The sequence below is a fragment of the Protopterus annectens genome, chromosome 4.part0, assembly GCF_019279795.1.
Source record: "Protopterus annectens isolate FY-2018-M chromosome 4.part0, PAN1.0, whole genome shotgun sequence".
NCBI classification, from domain to species: domain Eukaryota; kingdom Metazoa; phylum Chordata; order Ceratodontiformes; family Protopteridae; genus Protopterus; species Protopterus annectens.
The window spans coordinates 1,444,915,550-1,444,939,781 of NC_056733.1; positions in this window are offsets into that span (position 1 = coordinate 1,444,915,550).

Below are 24,232 nucleotides of genomic sequence, written 5' to 3' on the forward strand. Positions count from 1 at the left end.
AGCATGGGCAGAGCCAATTGTTAAATAAATGGCTTTTGAGTATTTTCTTAAAATGGCCAATGTTAATTGTGGCTCTAGTAGTTAGAGGGAGTGTGTTCCTTATTTTGGCTTTTTGATATGAGTAAAGAGAATTGCCAGCACTGTTATTAGATTTGGATATTTGAAGAGAACATTTATTAGAGGAGTGTAAGACATGGTTACTGGAATAAGGTAGCAGAATGTTTTGGAGAACAGGCATTTTTTTAGGATGGTATATTAGTCTAAGGGTCTCTGTGAGCTGAGTATAAGGTAAGAGATGAGGTAGTTCTAACCAGGTGGGTTGTTTCAGAGCTAAGCAGTGATGGGATCTGTATGGAGAGTTTGTGGCAAAATTGGGTATTTTGTTGTAGCAAGCTTCAAGTTTTCCTAGATATGTTTTCTTTAAACTGATAAATATGGGTGAGGCATAAAGAAGTGCAGAGAGTAGGTGAGTTGTAACAATTGCCACTTTTGTAGTGTTTGCTAGGAATGGTTTGCTTTTATATAAGGAACCTAATTTTATATGCACCTTCTTTATAATTTGGGATATGTGAATGTCAAATGTCATGTTGTTGTTGATTATGACACCTGGGAGTTTTTTGTTTTTTTTTTGGAGGGGGGGGGGGTACTGTAGTTATAATGATGTTAGGTGATACAAAAATCAGAAGGAGGATCAAATGTTTTAATGGGTTGAAAGAGCATATGTTTGGTTTTGTTTTGATTAATAAATAGCTGTGAGTCAGACTGCCAGGATTCTACTGCAGAGAAAAACTGTTGTGATATATCTTTAAGATGCTGTAGGTTGGGATCAGCACAGATAAGAGTAGAATCACCTGCATACTGGACAAGGTAGTCAGGGTGGCTAGCAGTGTGAAGCTTATTAGTAAAAATACTGAAGAGAAGGGGACCTAGGAGAGATCCCTGTGAGACCCACAGGTTAACAAGGAGTGGATGACAGAGGTCTTGCTGCCATTTAGCAGCTTACTGTTGACCAGTTAGATAGCTATGGGAACATGCAAGGGAAGAGCGGCTGAGCTGTATGTCAGAGAGTACTGTTAGTAATTTCTGGTGGGAGACAGTTTCAAAAGCTTTAGACAGATCAAGAAAGATACTGGTTTTCCTTTGTTCCTATACTGAGTGATGGAAATGGTAAAACTTAATGCAGTAGTGGTGCTTTGGTTGGGTCAAAATCCATGCAGGGAGCTGGCTTGTAGGTTGTTGGGTAACAGATAGTGTAAGAGCTGAGAGTGAATTCATTTTTTCTAATATTTTCGATAATGGATAAAATAGCTATAGCCCTATAATTGGAGAGTTCAGTTGAGTTACCTCCTTTGTATATTGGTATTATGTATGAGATTTTCCAAATAAGTGGAACTTGTTGTTCTGAAAGTGAGCAATTAATGAGAATGGAAATAGGGTAGGCGATGGCATCAGCTGCTATTTTAAGATATTCTGCTGGTAAGCTGTTGGCTGCTATGGTTGCAAGTTTAAGTTTTCTAAGCATTTTTTTATGGTATTAGCAAGAACATGATTAAAGGAGAAGGTATTATGCTCATTGGATGTTAAAGGAATGGATACAAGAATGGAGCAGTTGTTTTTAGTGAATGATAGTATTTTTTCTGAAGTATTTGTAAAATTGCATTGCATTAGTATCTAAATTATTTGGAGAAGATGGGGTTGGTGAAGATTCTTGCCTGAGACAGAGAAGTTTTTTTAATTGCTGACCAGAATTTTTGTGGGTTGTTCTGGTGTTTTAGATGAATGTCTATACAGTAGTTTTTTTTGTCTTGTTTAATTTGCTTTTTGGTTAAGTTTCTAAGTTGTTTGAATGGTTCACAGTTTATTTGGGATCTGTTTGTATGTCATTGATCCCAGGCTGTAACCCTGGGTTTAAAAAGCACTCTTGTTTCATTAGTTAGCCATGGGGCATAATTTGACTTTGCTCTTATTGCTCTATATAGTGCTAATTTGTTTAGTATGTTGAGAAATGTGGAGTTGAAATAGTCTACGGCGGCTTCTAGGAGTAAAGTCTTTACAAGAATCCAGTTACAGAGTTGGAAGGTGGATATGAAGGTATGGGAATTAAAAGGAAACACACTGTGAAAGTAGCAGACTCTAAATCCAACTTCAGACCAGTGACAAGTGGAGTACTACAGGGTTCAGTCCTAGGTCCTCTCCTGTTTGGTATCTACTTCTCTGAAGTACAGGCTAACACAGAAGGTCTTTGGCTAACAAAGTTCGCAGATGACTGCAAACTAGGAGCCATAATCAAATCTCGTAACGATGTGGACATCCTACAAAAGGGCCTCACTGAGACAGATGCCTGGTGCCAAAGCCATGGCCTTAAGCTCAATGCCAAAAAGTGCATTGTCATCCCTTTTGGTAAAAACTCTGCACCCATGAACTACCACATAGGCGGTAGTCTACTTAACACCAAAAGTGTGATAAGAGACCTTGGGACACAGGTGGACAGTAGTCTCTCCTTTGATAATCACATCGCCACAGTAGTCAGGAAATCCTTCTATGTGGCACACCTCATCACAAAAGGTTTCTCATCCAGCAAAAAAGAGGTCATTGTTCCCCTCTACTCATCACTCATTAGACCTATTATAGATTACAATGCCCCTTTTGGTATATACCTCACAAGACAGCTACAACAACTGAAAAGACCACAGAAATACCCCACAAAGAGGATTACCAGCCTCAAACAGATACTCTACACAGACCGTGTCAAAAAACTCCAGCTTTACTCTGTTGCATATCGCCTACTCAGAGGTGATCTCTGCCTAACATACAAAGCTATGTCAAACCCAGAGCTGTTGGACATGCTCCACATAAAGAAATCCCAATCCCTCCGAGATGCATGCTCTAGGGACCTAAACCTTGTCACCACAATAAACAGAACATGCTGGAGAGATAGATTCCTGTCTCAGAGACTTCACATACTCTGGAACAAACTATCTATCTATATCAAATAAAGCTCCTCATTAGCACTCTTCAAGAAAGATCTTGATGATTGGATGGGAGATAGGAAATTCACCCCAGGGATCACTTCTGTGTCTCTGCTTGACAGGGGCACGGGAAAATAATTTTCTTGGGTGGCAAAAGCCAGGGTACTGTTTGGCTATGCTTATATAGGCCCTAGGGCCTATAGCCTAGTACCTACCTATGAACCCATGAACCTATGAAACCTCCAGGCCAAGATGCCATACCTAATTTTTGGCTAAAAATATTAACATCTTTGCATGAAGATTTAGTCATGAGTAAGAACTATTTATATGCGCACCCCGAACAGACACCATCCTGGCTAATAACAGAAAAAAAGAGTGCTCCTACTTAAGAGTGAACCTGCAAGCTACCCTAAAAATTACAGACCAGTGTAACTTGCCTTCCAACGGCATATAAACTATACATGAGGATTAATGCCAACAGAGTTTATAGCCATTTAGAAGAAAACTCAATTATGACAGTAGAGCAAAAGGGCAATAAAAGAAAGTTATATTGAACAAAGGATCATTTGTTGTTAAATAATGTCATAGTGGAGAACTGCAAAAAGGGGAAGAATCTAAGTATGGCATGGGCTGACTATAAAAAAGCATTTGATAGTATTCCACATTCATGGATACAAGAGTGCTTAAAAATGTATAAGATACATCCTACACTGACTGGCAACATTACAGTGACCATGAAACAGTGGCAGACCACTTTGCAATTAAGCCATGATAAAGGACAAATTATTATCCCAGGGATAAAAAATCAAAGGGGGATATTCCAGGGTGACTTTCTGTCACCACTACTATTCTGCCTTGCCCTTAACCCATTAAGCTGTCTACTTAACAGCTTAGGCCATGGCTATAACTTAGCTCCTAGAAAACAACAAAGTCTAAAGACTTCTCATCTTCTCTTTGTTGATGATTTAAAACTAAAAATAGCTCATCGGATGAGGAAAAATTTAGCCATGAGTAAGAACTATTTATATGCACACCCCAAACAGTCACCAACCTTGCTAATAACAGGCAAAGCAGCACTACTATTTAAGAGTCAACCTGCAAGCTACCCTAAAAATTGTAGACTGATAACTTGCCTTCTGACGATGTATAAACTATACATTGGAACTGATGCTGGCAGGGTTTATAGTCATTTAGAAGAAAACTCAATTATGGCAGTAGAACAAAAGGCTAATAAAAGAAAGTCATATGAAACAAAGGATTATTTGTTGTTAAATAAAGTCATAGTGGAGAACTGTAAAAAGGGAAAGAATGTAAGTATGGCATGTACTGATGATAAAAAAAACATTTGATAGTATCCCACATTCATGGATAAAAGAGTGCTTACAAATGTATAAGATACATCCTACACTGATCGACAACATTACAGTGACCAGGAAACAGTGTCAGACCACTTTGCAATTAAGCCATGATAAAGGACAGATTATTATCCCAGAGATAAAAAATCAAAGGGGGGTATTCCAGGGTGATTCACTGTCACCATTGCTATTCTGTCTTCCCATTAACCCATTAAGCTGTTTACTTAACAGCTTAGGCCATGGCTACAATTTGGCTCCTAGAAAACAACAAAGTGTAAAGACTTCTCATCTTCTCTTTGTCGATGATTTAACTATATAGCTCAACAGATGAGGAAATGAAAGCACAGCAGCAGGTTATCAAAACATTTTCAGGTGATATAAGAATGTCATTTGGTCTTGATAAATGTGCAAAATCAACCTTGAAATCAGGAAAAAAATACAACACCAGGAAAACTTCAGTTTGGGACAAGAATGTGATATAAAAGAATTTGAGCAAGACGGAGTGTATAAATATTTGGAAACTGATGAAGGATCAGCAATAAAACACAAACAAATGTGAATAAAACAGCATGGAATATTTCAGAAGACTTAAATTAGTCCTAAAAACAGCATTGACATCTAGGAACAAAGTCCAAGCTATAAACCAATTTGCTCTTCCTGTCCTAACTTATGGTTTTGGAGTGATTGACTCGTCCCAAAACATGTTGGATAGATTAGATAGGAAAACAAGAAGGATGCTTCATGCTCACCAAATGATTTACAAAAAATATGTATACCGAGATTATATATTTCCAGTTCTGAAGGAGGGATGATCCTCCTTGAAATTGATTACATGTATAGATCTGCAATCGTGGGTCTCCACACATATCTGCTGACTTCACAAGACCCAAATGTAGTGAAATTTTTGAAACATGAGGAGAACAAATCTAAGATGACTTCTCTACTTAATCTAGCAGAAGCATATCGGCATCAAGCAGGAATGCAAATCAGACCAGAAGTAGATAAAAATCAGGCAGCAACTGAATATGCCAAAAAAAAAAAAAAAAAAATACAAGGTGAAGGACCAGATGAAAATGTAAGAAATGTGGAAATTGCATAAATATAGTTGCAAGTATAGAAAACTTCTGGATGAACCTCATGTTGATCAGGAATGAATGCAGGAAGGGTTAAGCCAAAGCAAATTCAAACCAAGGGATGAAAGGTTAATATTGGGGCACAAGATAGTGGGCTACATACACACTGGTTTACAAAGTCCATTGAACATGTGGGAGAAAGACAAATGTAGGTTTTGCAAAACAGAATTGGAAACAGTTGCACACCTCGTTGCTGTTTGCAACATACTAATGGCAGAAGGACTGTATACTGAAATGCATAATAATGTGGCAAGACTGTTGCACTGGGGATTGTGCAAACATCATGGTCTTGAAGTGGCTGAAAATCACTGGAAACATGAACCACAAAGCATCATAGAAAATGATGAAGTCTACATAACATGGGTTCATTCATTACCAACAGTTCAAAAGATAGACGCTAAAAAAACTGGATATAATGGTCCAAGAAAAGAAGACAAAAGTGCCATTTATCATTGAAATCTCCACACTCAGTGACTACAGTGTCCTGCGTACAGAGAGACACAAAGTTATAAAAATATTGAGATTTGCAAGCAGAAGTGAGAGCAACGTGGAAGAAAGATACCCAGATAGTTCCAACAGTAGTAGGAGCAATGGGTCTTATAAAAAAGAGTCTTCAATCGCATTTAGATATGCTACCAGTACATGTAACTCCATACAAATTGCTGAAGGAGTCATTACTGGGCACATTGTGGGTGCTGCAAAGAGCACTACTGGCTGACATCAAAGAGAGAAACAATACTAATTTCATGATCTTAAATTGTACTTTGACTTAGGAATGGGGACCATCCTTGTCCTGGTATTAGAAACCCAAAAAATTTGGAGAAATTAAAAAAGGGACAGGTATATCTCACAGAGGATACTGCTGCTCTAGAACAGACTCCCTATTCGCATAAGGCAAAGTTCAACTCTGTCCATATTCAATGACAACTTAAATCTATGGATGGGAAAAATAACATTTACTCCAGGACTGCCCCCTATATTAAAAATGGGTAGAGGCATCTCCTACATGGTTTATCCCATGCATGAGTCTCCTCAAATTTGCTGTGGCATGATCCTAGTTATTTTCATTAAGGGTAATACAGAATTATTGCTCATGGGATGGGCAAGGCTAATCTATAGCCAAATGTGATAGATTATTTTGAAACAAAAAGGGAAATTAAAATGGTCCACAAAAGCATCTACCCTATTACTTACCTATGAACCTATACATAGTACAGAGTCACCCAAAGCAGCCAGTCTAAAGTATTCTGCCTCTGTTAAAGGAAACACATCTTATTAATGACAAAGATTTGAAAGACAAGAGGAATGAGTTGTTAACTGAAGTATGACAAGTGGCAAAGACTATATCATTCAGGGCATTGCTGACTCACCTCTGCTCCCCATAGAGAGATATTCAGAGTAGCACCTGCACATGCTGTGATGTTTGAGTCTGCATGTCTCACTGATGCAGAGGATGTTGGCCACCTTAGTCAACATTTCTGACAGGTCATATCAGGCATTTAGTTTCAGAATGGATCTCATAAGGTCTTAGCAGCCACATTCTAAAATAGATGTACAACACAACAGCATTATTTTGCTCTCCTTAACACACCAGACAAACAATTTCTCTTGGGCACTTTCATCTGCAGTGACCAGCACAAATCTACAGCAATACAAAATGTCAATCTGAGAATCAAGCCCATCATTAGACGTTGAATTACTACTTGCATACTTTAGTGCTATGATGCACTCAGACACATGCACATGCACAGCTTTCCTGCATAAGTGGGCATGCAGAGCATGTTAGTGACAAACAAACAGAATCTGTGAAACTTTTATGATGCAGATGCACTATCTGGAATGCAGTGATTCATAGACACTGGCACAATCTACCATCATTATTATATATACAGTGCAAAAATGGTATATATATGCATGTGTGTGTGTGTGTGTGTGTGTGTGTGTGTGTGTGTGTGTATATATATATATATATATATATATATATATGTCTATATATATATATATATATATATAAATTTTATTTAATTTATTTGTTGACCGGGAGTGTCCAACTAGACGTAGGTCCATTTTCAGTGGAGGCTCGGGGAGAAAAGCTTCACAATTAAAATAAACAGACAGTAGTTACATTGGATTACATAGCGATTGACAATTTAACATAGCAATTAATTACAAACATATTTACAGATGAAGAACATAGTACATCAGTAGACAACTAGAATCTTTATCTGCGAAGTACATAACAGACATTAACAAATGTTACAATAAGAAGTTCCTGCTGTATAATAAGTATTAGGCTTATGAGCATCTGAACTTGCTATAATCAAGGTAGTTAATGGGGTGGAAAGAAAGGCAGTGGTTGGATGGGGTGGGTGATATTAGAGTGGGAGTTGTAAGGGCATATCAGGCATGTTTTTAGGTGTGCTTTTAGTAAAGTTTTGAAGTGGGTGCATGATGGTACAGAGGTAATTGTGGGTGGGAGGGAGTTCCATAATTTGGCTAAGGCACAAGAAAATAGAGCTTGCATATATATATATATATATATATATATATATATATATATATATATATATATATATATATATATATATATATATATATATATATATATATATATATATATATATATATATATATGATGTTACTAGGGTAATGGCCCTAGGGTCTGTACAAACCTAGCTATGTTATACCTGGGTTCACTAATTGACTTTGGTCCGATGGCTGTTATTCATGGAGTGAATCTATGAGCAGCAGCATCTGTCCCTGTCCATGGGGGACATGGATGCCATCATCGGGGTGAATGTACGGTCTTCCATCCAATTTTCTAGGTTGCACTTGAATAGCATCATTGAGGAGTTCTGCTTTATGTAAATTATTCCAGAGGAGCACCAATCTCTGGGAGATATATCTGTCTCTCTAGCATGTTCTATTAATGTCACAGCCTAGTTTGAGATCCCTGGAGTGAGTGACTCTTGTCCCATTTGATTTGCAGATGTGCAGCATTTCCATTCAGGCAGGGTCAGCGACTGCTCTGTAGACCACGCAAAAGGCACTCAACAGCTTGCAGAATACAGAGTACAGTGACAGGGCTTTCAGTCCTTCCAGTTAGGTCATGTTTTGGAGGCCCTAAATTTTCTTGGTGAGAAATCTTTGTGGTATCTCCAGCTGCTGCAAGTGTCTGGTGAGATACATGCAAAAGGGAGCTTTGCACTCTATTAGTGGTCTGATGAGGGTTGGGTACACAGGAGTTATAACATCCTTAGTCTTGGATGTAATGCCCTTACTTATGAGATGCTCATTGTATAAGGCTTTCCTTACCACTGTGGACAAATGGTGATTGAAGTTTAGATTGTTATCAGCCTGTGTTCCCAAATCTCACACCATTGGGTTTCAGGGGGGGGGGGGTGCATTGTAATTTGCAAGGACTTTCCCTTTGCCAAAAAGAATAATAACATACTTTTTTTGTTTAGTTTTAGTCCGTGGCTTTGGCACCGATCATTTGTCAATGGTAGCCTCTTTTATAATATGTTAACAGCATTTCAGGACTCAATGATTATGCCCAGTTTGCAATCAGCAACAAACCTGGTAAGCCACAGACCATAATTTTGCCTGGACTTCCAAAAAATATATTCCGAACAGTAGAGTGCTCAGCACAGATGCCTGTGTTACACCACTGGTAATTGATCTACTGGTAGAGGTGGTATCCCCAACTTTGACAGTATGCATTCTGTCGGTGAACCAGTTGGCTACCCATTTAGTGATGTATGGGTTAATCCCCAGCTGGGAGAGCTTCTCAATGCTACCTTAGTGGAGAATTGTGTCAAAAGCCTTGGCTAAGTCAAGATAGGCAGTATGTACTGTTTTGCCTTCATCCAGAGCTTTGGTGACATTCTTGAAGAAGTCCACAAGGTTCAGTAAGCATGATCTACCCTTAACAAAGCCAAATTTGATCCTATCAAGAGTTTAAAGGTTGCCTATGTCCTTGTTGATAAGGTCCATGATGATTCCTTCCATGGCCGTGCAGATTAGGCTGGTTAAGTTTATGGGTCTATAGTTTCCAGAGTCAGTTGATAGACCCCCTTTGTGCAAGGGGATTACTGTTGCTGCTCTCCACTCTGCCAGAACAAAGCCAGGGCTCAGGCTGAGGTTAAAGAGAGTTCCATGTTGTTCCACTAGGTCTTGTTTTACATTATTTAGTAAGCAGCCTGGGATGTTATCTGGTCCCACAAAGGCCATGTTTTTGGACTTGGAGAACATGGATATGACCTGCTCTTTGGTGTCAGGTAGCAAGTCAGCAATTTCCTCAGGTTCAGTATGAGAGGTAATGTCCACTATAATTTTGGCACATAGATTGGCATTCTCTTTTAGATTTTGTATATAGCTGAAGAATGCCTTATGATTATCCTTAGCTAGGAATACTAATTTAGCTTCATAACTAGCTTTAGAGGACTTTACAAGCTATCTGATTTGCTTGTTCAAGCTGTGGAGGGTGTCCTTCTTCTGCTGAGTCCATTCCCTCTTGTTCTTAGGCATCATTTTCTTCCTTTTGTTGTATAACCTGTTTATACTTGAGGTCCACCAGGGTGGCTTCCTTTTACGGGAGGACCAGGTTTTGGCCTGGGCAGGTACAGCCGAGTCTATACAGTTAGGTAGTTATACAGGGCATTTGTGTACTCCTCTGGATAGGAGTCATTGCTGGATATGTTAGCAGGGGGTTTGAAACTTCTTATACCATCTCCTAGTATGCTGTAGTTTGCTTTGGAGAAATATATATTTTTTTGCTCCTATGGGGGTGTCAAGTCTGATTGTTACCTGACACCCCCACAGGAGCAATATAAACTGAAATATATATATATATATATATATATATATATATATATATCTATATATATATATATATATATATATATATATATATATATATATATATATATGGGTTCACTTCAATTCACTGAACTTTCAATTCACTGACTTTCATTTCACTGACACCATTTCACTGAAATTCATTTCACTGAAACTTCATTTCACTGAAAGTTCATTTCACTGACAAGTATTATTACAAAGTAAATGGAATATGCCCCCTTCCCCACTGTAGTGCGACCCTGGAGTTAGAATATATAGTTAGGGGGTGTGGGGGGGCAGAGCCCCCCACATTGGGGGGGTGGGGGGCACAGCCCCCCACTTACTTTTCTTTTACTAAGCAATATTATATCACAACATAAGAATATCATATGAAATGAAGTGGGGGGCTGCACCCCCCACACCCCCCGATGTGGGGGGCTCTGCCCCCCACACTCCCCTAACTATATATTCTAACTCCAGGGTCGCACTACAGTGGGGAAGGGGGAATATTCCATTTTATTGTTAATAATAGTTGTCAGTGAAATGAACTTTCAGTGAAATGAACTTTCAGTGAAATGAATTTCAGTGAAATGGTGTCAATGAAATGAAAGTCAGTGAATTGAAAGTTCAGTGAATTGAAGTGAACCCATATATATATATATATATATATATATATATATATATATATATAAATATAAACATATGCACCATTTATGGCTGAGCAACCATATTAGGCATCAATATGTACAGAAAGGAAGCAGCAAACGACATATCTAAACAGCTTTCAGCACAGAAGGAGCTAATCTACAGCAAAGAGACCAGAGGAGATGGACAGAAATCTAAAGTACAGTGAAAAGGAATGTTGCAGCAGTACCATAGAATGTGACATTAGACTATGTATAATTTTTTGTAGCAAAGATGTAGGCTTGCTACTATACATGTTCAGTAATGTGCCTGCCTGCAAATCACACACACATGTAGCTATGAAGTATGTGGGTTGTGCATTTCTGCATCTACAACTGTATCAGAGTGATGGCAGCAAGCTACCAAAGGACACGTGACCCAAAAAGTAAACATATAAAATAGTGGTGGAAAAGTCTGCAAGTGGAGAGAGACTACTTTTGACTGCCAACTTCACAAAATAGGAGCCATTCTTGCCATATATACATGGTAAAATGAGGAAAGAGGTATCATAACACAAAGAGTGGATATGGGTGTTAAGAGTTATCAGAGATGGAGAGAAGCCTGATCAGTGGCTCTACTACTTCTTCTTCTTTCACTAGCACTGTTACATCTGTAGGAAGCTGCATCACCGTGGCTGCGATGATCAGTGGCTCTATTGCATATGCTATATGACGACTCTGCCAAACTAACATAAGGGTACACACACTCTAAGCATGGCTTTTGTACTCCATATACACATCAGGTGTTCAGACTCAGTGGACTACCAGCATAGGTAACTGATTCATATGTGTCAGCATCTATCCACATGCAAAGTGTTCAGACACAGATGAATAGCAGCACATGTCTCGTAAGTATCAGTATATATCCATGTCAGGTGTTCAGACTCAGAGGACTACCAACACAGATAACTGTCTTATAAGTGTCAGCGTGTATTCACATGGAATTTTCATGAACAGCTTAGGGCATTATGGCACTGCCACTCTGATATTTCATGTATTGTGCATTTACAGGACAGAAAATGGTTATAGTGGCACCTGTAAAGGCTGAGCCAGGACATCAAGCTGAGTTCAGCACATGCACAGGAACTAATAATGATGACAGCATACAGATCAACTCACAGACCCAGGGTATACTGACACCTTCTATCTCCCACCTGGGAGTTCCAAAATCCTCTGCCCACCATGACACTGGCATCTCCCAGATCAGCTGTCCTAAAGGATGCACAGCAGCTGCATTTGAGCTCACCATTTCTGTCGAAGGATGGAGCCCCTGTGATTGACACCACTTTGACTTATCTCTGAACCAGAAACAGCAAAACCACAGCACCACCCTGCATATGTGGAAATCCACCATATTACAGGCTACCAATGGTTTAAGATGCTGGACACTGTCACAGCCAGATCCCAACATGTGGGCTATTTTTGCACCGATCAACAAAACTGCAAGGTTATAAGCTGGGCATAGAACATAGCTTTACCCAGTGAACTAGAAATGACTGGGATAGTATGTGGTTTCTGGGAGAATGCTACTCATCACTACCAAAGCCTCTGGGAAATAATGGACTTTGGAGATAATGTCATGATGTGACTGCTGTAGTCTATAGTTGCTTTCATGGCCAGCTTTATACTGATATTAGCTAGTGCCAACAGCAACATCCGGTACCCCAGTCCTGCACATTGCCTGTGTCTGCACATACCCAGAGTGGCCACATAGGATGAGCATTTCAAGTAATGCAGTCAACACTTGCTATAACTAGGGTATCTCCGTACTGCCTACCATGCTGGCAGTGGTCAAGTCACTGAGCCACCTAGAGTGTGGTATGTGTAAATCTCCCAAAGGGCCTGTTTCACCTGTTCTGCCATGTCTGTGTCACAGGTTTCCTGTGGGCTAGTGATGTCTGCCCCTTGTTAGGGGTCCAACTGCACAGGCACATAGGGACTACCCTATGACCTTGCATTACATTTGCCACACTTCATGAGCCTAAGATGTCTCTCCAACCCAGTCAACAAAAGAAACCATCTATAACATGGAAAATGTTACTTTCCATGACTCACATTTCAGCCTCCATTGAAGTGCAATCCCCAAACCCCTGGTTGTGTAGACAGCATGTGTTCATGTGTCCCTAGATACCTATGCAAATGATGACAGTTGTTACCTGTACTACCACGTTGCTGCTTTGCCTGCCACATACTGTGCAAGATGCCATCAGGCTTAGGGTTCTGATTGCTTTCCTTCACTAGCACTGTTAAATCTGTTGGAAGCTGTCCTGGAGGTTTAATGGGCCTTGCTCTTGGGGGGCAGGGGGTGGGGGTCTTCAGTATTAATGACTTGAATTCCTGCTTGTTCAGGTTCATATTGTATAGTATGCAATGTATTATGAAAAGCTGATAGGCTGTGACAGGAACATACTGCAGTTGATCTTGGATGTTATCTAGTAGAAGACACACACACACACACACACACACACACACACACACACACACACACACACACACACACACGCACACGCACACACACACACACACACACACACACACATATACACTACTACATTCCTGGCTTGAGTGAGAAGGTGTTGTATTGTTTTCTAGCTATACTTCATAGATTTTTTATAGGTGTCATCAACCAGCTCTGCAGTAAGTATACTGCATCACCTGCAACACATTAGGAACACACTGGGGGTAAAGTGATAAGAAAAACAAAGAGGTGAGCAAATGCTCTCTGATGATTTAGATATGTGTGTGAATCAGGGTCTATATTAGATCAGCAAACGCGTAAAAAAGCGAATGCTGATTGATCAACTTTATGTAAGCGAAAGCTTACAATCTCAAACTGTCAGATCTGTCCTAGGGAAAAAAATCGCTGATCCAAAACACATACACACAACACAAGCACACCAAACAAACAGAAATTCACACACATACACCTAAAATATATGCACACACCACTAACTATCCACTTATCTTAACCCAAACCCTAAACCTAAGGTCTGTCACTATCGCACACTCACCTCACCTGCTCCCTAACCCTAACTCACCTAAATCCGCCCTAACCCTCATGTCCACACAATCGCACACATACCTAACATGAGCCCTAACCTTAACTCACCTAACCCACCCTAACACTCACATCCACACAATCGCACACTTACCTGAATCCGAGCCGTAACTTTCCACCACAGAACTGAAAATATGGAAGCAACAGAAACGGACAACAAAATTCTTTCCCTAGGAAAAAAATTGAGTTTCTGTTGCTTCGATATTTTTAACTTTCACTAAAATAAGGTTGATCAATCAGCATTTGCTTGTTTAAGCATTCACTGATCTAATATAGACCCTGTGAATCATTGTGTCTGTACTTACCAACTATGTGGTCCTGTGGGATGTCAGCATACAAGAAGTTGTAATACAGCTGACTTGTATGCCATATGTGAGAATCATGAGCACTACCAGGGTGGTGTGCTAACACATGGATTATGGGCACCTATGCATTACACACTACTTTACAATTAATGGAATGGTAGCCCATTTTGTTCCTCCATCACTGTACAAGGACTCCATATAAGGCCTTTATTGCCACAAGAGAGTAATCTATACTTCCTAGTATTTGACCACATGTGGCATCAATGTCTTGAGGAATTTCTTAAATATCTACAGACTGATGACTGATGTACCTGATGGGTTCTGAGTTTGTCTATGGATGGTTCCTTTATCTTGAATGGTATGTGTGTGAGGTAGACATCCTTTGGTATACACTGGTATGAAAAATCAGTTCATCTGTTTCCAGTTTGTGGGTCATACAGTTCAGCAGCTTCAAAGCAGTCCAGGATCTGCATTATGACAGCTGGTAATAAGGTAGTGTTTGATGGTACCACTTTTGATCACACCACATTCTGGCACTGGAATGGCATGCTAAACAAATGCTACTGAAAAATAGCCACTGGTGCACCACACATATTTGCTCTTACAGCTCTACAAATCCTCATGTGCTTTTTGGTTTTATACTCAGATACAGCCACCTGCAGGACTTGGTAACTCATGACTATGATTCCTATCTCAGAGACTTCCCATACTCTGTAACAAACTACCTATCTATATCAAACAAAGCTCCTCATTATCACTCTTGAAGAAAAATATTGATGATTGGATGGGAGATAGGAAATTCACCACGGGGAATACTTCTGTGGCTATGCTTGACAGGGGCACAGGAAAATAATTTTCATGGGTGGCAAAAGCCAGAGTACCATTTGGCTAGGCTTATATAGGCCCTAGGGCCAATAGCCTAGTACCTACCTATAAACCTATGAACTTATGAACTGTAACTGCTTTCACCATAGTCCTTATTTGAATGTCATTATACATTCATTAGGCAATTGTTGTTCAGAGGTTCATAGATAAGTACTAGGCTATCTGCCTGAGAGCATCTATTAGCATAGCCAGAATGTGTTGGCTTTCGCCACCCCCTTAGATTAGTTCCCTGTGCCTTGGTCCAGCAGAGCCACTGCAGTGATCCCCGGGGTAAATTTTCTGTTTCCCATCCACTCGTCAAGGTTTCTCTTGAAGACTGTTAGTGAGGGGCTCTGCCTAATGTAGATTGGAATTCTGTTACAAAGCATGGGGAGTCTCTGGGACAGGAATCTATCCCTCCAGTGTGTCCTATTTATCATTGTGGTGAGGTTTAGATCCCTAGAGCATGTGGCTCTTGGGGATTTGTTTTTTTTTAGGTGGAGCATGTCCATCAATTCTGGGTTGGACATGGTCTTGTATGTCAGGCAGAGATCACCTCTGAGTAAGCGGTATGCAACCAAGTATAGCTGGAGTTTCTTCAGTCAGGCATATATCTGAGGCCAGTAATCCTCTTGGTAAGGTACTTCTTTGGTCTTTCCAGCTGTTGCAGGTGTCTTGTAAGGTACATCCCAAATGGGGTGTTGTCCTCTATGATGGGTCTGATGAGTGATGAGTAGAGGGGCACAATAACCTCTTTTGTTCTAGATGCGAACTCTTTTGTGATTAGGTGGGCCACATAGAAAGATTTTCTAACCACCTTGACAATATGATTGTCAAAGGAGAAATTACTATCTACTTGGGTCCCAAAATCCCTTATTACATTTTCTGTATTTAGGGGACTACCACTTAGTTACGTTGTTCATGTGAATGTCCTTATACAGTCATGTGCATTTCCTTTTCTCCATGCTTTTTTTGTATTTTGTTCTACAACACTAAGTGGTCTTGTAAGCTACAGCCATATTTAGGTCATCTGGTTACCCAAGATGTCCACAGAACTGCCCCCTCCCTTCAGTGCTGAGGACCATAAATCAATGAATAAATAAATAAAATAAAACAAACTCACAGATCTCTGTCTGAACTGTAGCAACAAAATTGCTACAGATGGTGTAGCGTACTGTGTTAGTAACTGAATAACTGTAGTAAGAAGGTTCCATATGCTGTTTTTTTTATTGCTGCTAATAAACACAGTTGTTAAGAAGCTTTGATGTCACTTGCAAAATTGTATCTGAATGCAACTATCCAATTTGCATCCATTTGACAGCTGCTGTTCATGCAGCCTAACAGCTTGTACCCAAGGCAGCCACACCCTTTGCTCCACCTTAGTTATGGCTGTCCTATAAAATGCTGCCTCTCTCCATTTCAGTGCAAGTGGGCTCTATGTAGATTACCATTTGACTATGAATACCAGCCTTGGTATCTTAGAACAAAAGTGTTTCTTTTCTAGAAAAAAAAAACAAAGAAGAGTGGGGAAGAACTAATTCACTACTGTATTCTGGCAGAAGCGAGAGACACACAAGGTTAACATTCAATGTTCCTCACTCTTTCCATTTCAAAAATACAGAGCCATGCAAGATATTGCACTTCAAATGTTAACGGCGTTTCACTATGTTACTTTGCATTGAAAATATATTACCTCTGTAGCTTATTTCTCAAAGATTTGATATAGGCTTACATCTAATAGCTTAGGGAACTGAGTCTGAATTCCATATATGTGTGTGCATGCTCCGGCACTTGTGAGAGAAAAACAGATGAGAGAGAGAGAGAGAGAAAGAGAGAGAGAGAAAGGAGTTAATCATCTGTCAGCAAGAATTGTTCAGTCCTGAGGGAAACTGAAAGTGACAATGAAGAGTTTGAAGTGAGGCAGAACAAGGGAGAGAATTGCCAATGTTTTATGATTCCATTTACGTTTGAGGAATATATGTAAGCTGCATATGCTTAAATGTACATTTGTAAAATAGTAACCAAATGTTGGACAACACAGAGAATACAAAAGATAAGTGGTTGTTCTTAAGCATTCTTCAGATACATGATTCCATTATTAAGGCCTAACCTACTCTTTTTTTTCTCTGAATCAAATCTGCATAATCTCATGTTTTTCTTCTAGTTACTCCATTTTTTTTAATCTTCCTAGAAATTCTATTTATAGTGAATTCAGTCTTACTCTTGTGGCGTTTGTTGAAAAAGGCCACATAGGACTAGTTTATTTTTCCCATTAATAAAATAAAATAGAGTAAGCACATACTGCTACTTGTATACTTTTTAACTAGGAAACTACTGGAGCAAAAGTATGCTCCCCTCCAGGTACTCCAATAATAATTTTTGTTATTTTAATGTTTTTTAATAGGCAGTAGGTGAGGTTTGTATTCTATCTGGGTAAGGAAAAGTCCACATTTAGTTGGATTTATGGCTTCCTTGCCTAGGAAGCTAATTATGCTCCTCTAAGCAGATTGTGGGGTCTAGATGAGTGCCAGTCCAACTCATGGTAAAATATCAACATTTGATTAAGCCAAATGCATGTATTTTTAAGTGATTGAAGTGCCCTGAGGCATGTGCCATTCTGAGACAATATGCTCATAAAGGGAGAATATTCAGAAATCTTAGTTAAAGATCAAAGATCAATGGCTTGGCATTGTAGCAGTTGGCATTCTGCTGGTGAATTAGCATGACATCTGAGGTGCTGAAATGAAATGCCATTGATATAACTGAGTATAGCCAAATCACTAAATTCTCAGTTCAGATTATTGAGTTTGCCTCTAATAGTAATGGGGCATGTGTTTTTTTCATGATGGGGTAATTATGAAAACCTTATTGTAGAAGAGGCAGTACATGAACAGAATTATCACTATCACCCTATAGTCTTTGAGTCCATTCCTTCATTTCCTACTTGCAGACTATAAGAATGAACAAGTCACTTAACCTGTGAGTGTTTCTGGGCAGCAAGTAAAAATGGCTTACTTCTTTAGTACCTCAAAGTCAACATGTGTAAAGAAATTAATGAAAAAAACAATAGTTGGCTATACAAGGTTAGAGGTACTGAAATATGAAAAAAAATTAGAGAGGAATTGAAAAAGGAACTAAATAATAAATCCTAATATAGAGGAGAGGCACATGATGCTTAAGGTTAGGATAAAAATGATGAATTAATATAAACAGATAAATATAAGTATATATTGATATATATATATATATATATATATATATATATATATATATATATATATATATATATAGATACATAGATACATAGATATATAGATAGATAGATATATAAAACAAATCCTATAACACATGAATAGTACCCTTGAGATAACATTTGCTCTGTTCTTATTTTTAATATTCTCATTGTTAGTATTTCAGCTGCATAGGCCATTAGTCTAGGATTCATCTATGGGGGCTGGCATAAGAGTTAAGATGTGTGTCTCACAAAAACAAGTTACAGGGTTTGATTCTCACCTTGGGGTTTGCTTTGAAAAAGCTTCCCAGGGCTGTTAGCCTAGTAATCAAGTATGAATCTTAGAGAAAAAGAGCAGTGTTAATTTAACTACAGCTAGCACCAAAGAGGACTTGTTATTATGAATACTTTCTGTTTTTATTTATAAGAATTACACTATTAATATTTCAGCTGCATGGAGAGAAGGGCTAATTTACCTGTGGCTAACACTTCAGAGAATTTGTTATTACAGATAATGGTACTAGTCTTGTTTGATTCAAACATAATGGACAATTTGATACTCAGAGGCCTTAGAGCATGAAGAAGTAAAAAGTCACATTGCTGCTTTTAAGTCAGGTAAGAGCTGCTGTGTACTGTGATCCTGACATATCTGAGGAAGAACACGGCTGCAGTAGTTAGTATAACATCTCCGATTAACCATGCTAGTCAGCGTGATAGTGTAGCAGTGAAAGTTAAAAGGATTCTTTGATGCTTCTGTAAGGATGAGAGATTCTAAGGATGAAATGAATTACTCTCACTTTATAGTGTCACCATAACATCACCTACATAGAACTTTGGCCAGTTTTACTGACTATGTAGAAGCAGGGATTAATGTAATGGCAAACATGGAAGAGTGAATAAAGGGCTATTATATGAGAAATGGTTTATAATAAAAAGAGAGAAGCTGCATAATAAACATGCTTTAAATGCGTCACTTATGTAGACTGAAAGTGATTTTGTAACAGATGAAAAGAAACAAGGTTGATGGTAAGAGACAGCATGGCAGATAGCTGCAGAGACTTTCTAACCAAACCAGTAATGATGCCTTGAAATAATGTTAATGAGAACTACTTACTACTGAATCGGGGTTAGATTTATGCTAGGACTGGATCAGCTAGTGGGCTGAAATGGGGACGATTATTCAAGAGCCTTTATCTGAAAACTAACTGGATTAAAATAACAGAGACATTGCTTCATGGATAACGGGCATGGGGAAATTAAAAATAGCTTTAACACATAGAAAATTCTACAACTTTGTACAGAACTGTTATACCCTTCCAATACAATTGTTATCATCATATTAACCAAAAACAATTACTGTATAGGTTCATAGGTTGGTACTAGGCTATTGGCCCTAGGGCCTTTACAAGCCTAGCCATAACAATTCCCTGGATATTTCTTCCCACAATATTTACTTCCCTGGACCCCTGTCTAGCAGGGCGACTGACGTGATCCCCGGGGTGAATTTCCTTTCTCCCATCCAATCTTCAAGGTTCCTTTTGAAGAGGGCCAAGGGGGTGCTCTGCTTGACATGTATGGCCAGTCTATTCCAGAGTATGGGGAGTCTCTGGGTCAGGATCCTATCCCTCCAGCATGTTTTGTTCATTGTGATGACAAGGTTTAGATCCCTGAAGCATGTGGCTCTAAGGGATTGGGATTTCTTTAAGTGGAGCATGTCCAACAGCTCAGTGTTTGACATGGCCTTATATGTTAAGCAGAGATCGCCTCTGAGTATACGATATGTAACAGAGTATAGCTGGAATTTTTTTAGATGGTCAGCATAGGCCATCTGCTTTAGGCCTGTGATTCTTTTAGTGAGGTATTTTTGCGGCCTTTCCAGCTGTTGCAGATGTCTTGTGAGGTACATACCAAATGGAGCATTGTACTCTATAATGGGTCTAATGAGGGATGAGTAAGGTGAGACAATGACCTTGTTTTTTCTGGATGAAAAGCCCTTAGTGATGAGGTGTGCCACATAGAAGTATTTTCTGACTGTTGTGGCAATGTGGTTATCAAAGGTGAGACCACTGTCCACCTGTGTCCCTAAGTCTCTCATCATACTTTCAGTGTTTAGTGTACTGCCACCTATGTGGTAATTCATGGGTACATTTTTTTTCCCAAATGGGATAACTATACATTTCCTGGAATTAAGCTTGAGCCCATGGCTCTGGCACCAAGCATCTGTTTCTTTAAGGCCCTTTTGTAGAATATCCACATCATTTGGCAATTCAATAATGGCTCTTATTTTGCAGTCATCTGTGAACTTTGTTAGCCAGAGTCCCTTAGTGTTGGCCTGTACTTCAAAGAAGTAGATGCCAAGCAAGAGCGGTCCCAGGACTGAACCCTGAGGTACTCCACTTGTCACTTGTCTGAAGCGGAATTTGGAATCGGCTACTTTTACAGTCTGGGTTTTGTCAGTAAGCCAGTTGGTAACCCATCGAGTGATGTAGGGATTTATGCCCAGCTTAGTAAGTTTATCTATGATTCCAGAGTGGAGGGTGGTGCTGAAGGCCTTGGCGAGGTCCAGATAGGCTTTGTGGACCACCTTACCCTTGTCCACAGCTCTGGAGACTGATTTGAAGAAGATAATCAGGTTTAAGAGACAGATCGGCCCTTCACAAACCCAAACCTGTTGGTGTCCAGTGTTTAAAGGTTGCCAATGTCTTTGTTTATAAGTTCCATGATAATGCGTTCCATGCCCTTGCAGATCAGGCTCATCAGGCTGAAGGGACAGTAGTTCCCGTGATCCAAGATGGATCCCCCCTTGTGGAGTGGGATAACTGTAGTTGTGCACCACTCAGTGGGCATGAAGCCTGAGGTGAGGTTATGATTCAACATGACACTTAGGTGAGGTGCTATTTCATTTTGTAATTCATGTAATACACAGCACAGGATGTCATCTGGTCCCATGGATTCTATATTCTTATCTTTGGAGAGTGAGGTTTCTACCTGTGTGGCAGTGATTACCGGAATTTGGCAATCTTTTGGTATTGAGATGGGCCATTTAGGGGGTAAGAGGGGGATGAAGTTGGCACTAAATCAATCTGCCAGGATATTGGCAATATCCTTGGGATCAGTATATTTAATGCCATTATGTTGTAGCTCAGAGCAGATCTGAGCATTGCCATTTAGATTCTTGACATAACTATAGAAAGCCTTGTGGTTGTCTTTGGAATCTTTGGCAATTTTATTTTCGTAACTAGCTTTGGAGGATTTTATGAGGGATCTCTGCTTCTTACTGAGACTGGTAAGGGAGTTTTTTACATCCTGGGATTTTCCTCTTTTCTGCAACAGTTTCTTCCTTCTGTTGTATAGTTTGTTTATGACAGGGGACCACCAGATTGGCTTCCTTTTTTTGGAGGAGAGCATCTTGGTTCTATTTGGGATGGCATGATTCATGCAGAAGTGGATGTGCTCGTACAGTGCCTTAGTGTAGGATTCAGCAGTCAAACTTTCAACTCCCATCTACATGGGTGTCATGAAGTTTGTCACTTCTAATCTGAGTAGCATAAAGTTGGCTTTGGAGAAGTTTTTTACGGAGGTTTCCTTACTGGGGGGTGGTGGTGGGAAGTTGATGTCAGGGGTGATTAGCTTATGGTCAGTCCTGACCAATGAGGGGGTGACCACTGGTGTGGAGCATCTGTCTCCCATGTTGGTAATGACCAGGTCAAGGATATTGGAGTCCCTGGTGAGACAATGGATTAGTTGATCCAGGGCATTGGAATTTATGAATTTCAAGAACCGCTGGAAAAAGGTGTTGGTACCCAAGTAGTTTTCCCATTTATTGGCAGGGTAGTTGAAATCACCCAGTATTAGGCAGAGGTGGCTCGTGCTATTGGACTGCCGGACTGCAGCCCCCTGAACTTAAAATAAAGAAAAATAAAGAAATAAAAAAAAAAAAAAAAAATTTTAAAAAATCGCTGACTTTCGCGCATGCGCACTAGTCCGGACTGCTGCTGAGACAGTCTGGAGCATGCGCAGATTGTCTCAGCAGCAATCCTGACTGGGAAACATGAAGAACGGAGCTCACAGAAGTCTATGCAGTTTTAAACTGTCCTGGAACTCGCGTCGGGGTCGGACTGCAATGTCAGCAGTCTGGAATTTGCTGCATCGATCTCACGACGGGCAGAGTCTTGTGTGGATTGGCGGTTGCTGCAGTCTCATCGGGGGAAGATCTCATGACGTGGATGTGTGCAGGCAGATTTTCATACAGGGATTGGATTTATGCTACAGGTGTGTGTGTGAAAATGCCCCAGGTGCAATATACTGGCAGTTAGACTCATGGCTGTGTGGTTGGGAATACCTCAGGCTTGAACCCTATGCCTTGTATGCAGATGTTAAAGAGGTGAATTCCCTACCCACCACCATTTGTAAAAAATTGCAGATTTTTGCCTCATATTTGATCTGATCTGTTCCTCATAATATTTCTGGTTTGTAAATGTTGCAATGCTTGATATTTGATGGTGCAGTGATAGCACTGTTGCCTCACAGCTGCAGGTTCTCAGGTTTGATTCTTGGCTGGGGTGCTGTCTTTGTGGGGTATGTATCTTCTCCCTGTGTTTGTGTGGGTTTGCTTTTGTGTCCTCCCATATTATAAAGACATGTCTGCATTATTTCTTCCTGGGCCTCTGCTGAAAATTGTCTTTTTGTTCCAAGTCAGACTGTCCTGATTAATAAATGTTAAATAAAATTGACAGGCATTTGAATTTCAGACTTCAGGTTTCTGAATGTTTCATTCCTTACATATTTGATGGTGCAGTGGCAGTATTGTTGCCTCACAGCTATAGGTTTTCTGGTTTGATTCTTGGCTGGGGTGCCTTCTGTGTGGAGTCTGCATCTTATCCCTGTGTTTGTGTGGATTTGCTCTGGTGTCCTGCCATTTTACAAAGACATGTGTCTACAGTATTTCTCCCTGGGCCTCTGCTGAAAATTGTTTTTGTTCCATCAGAAGTAAAATTGACAGGCATTTGAATTTCAGACTTCATATTCTTCAGAAAATGTATAGTAAAACAACTTTTTATTCTAGCAATAAATATATAGTAACACAACCTTTTCTTATAGCAATTTTCTAAGTTTATAAGATGACTATTTGAAATTTGTCCTTATTTTTGGGACTGTATTACCCTGTTATTGGCTTTATCCAGGTTTTTTGTGCTAAGGTTGACAGCTATGGCAAGAACTGAATTCACTGAATATGTTTGAGGGCTGTATTCCCCTCGTTACTGGGTTTATCCAGGTGTTTTGTGCTAAGAGGTTGACAGCTATGGTGAGAACTGAATTCATTAAATGATAGCCATTTAAGTTTTAGTCTTCCTCTCTTTCACAAAGCAGCTGATCTGGCATAGTGGTATGTTGCTCTGACTGTTTTGCACAGGGACCTTGGCAGTAAAATGTATGGTGGTAACACAGCATTTTTCTTTCACAAAGCAGGTGATTTGGCATAGTGGTATGTTGTTCCGACTCTTTTGCACAGGGACCTTGGCAGTAAAATGTATGGTGGTACATCACATTGTTGGTCCATTTTTCATAAAATTGTGTTTTTTGGCAAATTAGTGACAACATCATTAAAGACTGAAGTTAGAAAATAATGACAGACATTTGAGTTTCAGATTTCATACCATTCAGAAAATTCATACTAATGCAAGACCTCTATTATATTTCTAAGTTTATAAGAGCAATATTTTAAAAATTGTCCTTATTTTTGGGCCATTGCCCTATTTCTTTGTATGGCTTTGTCCAGATTTCTTGCTCTGAG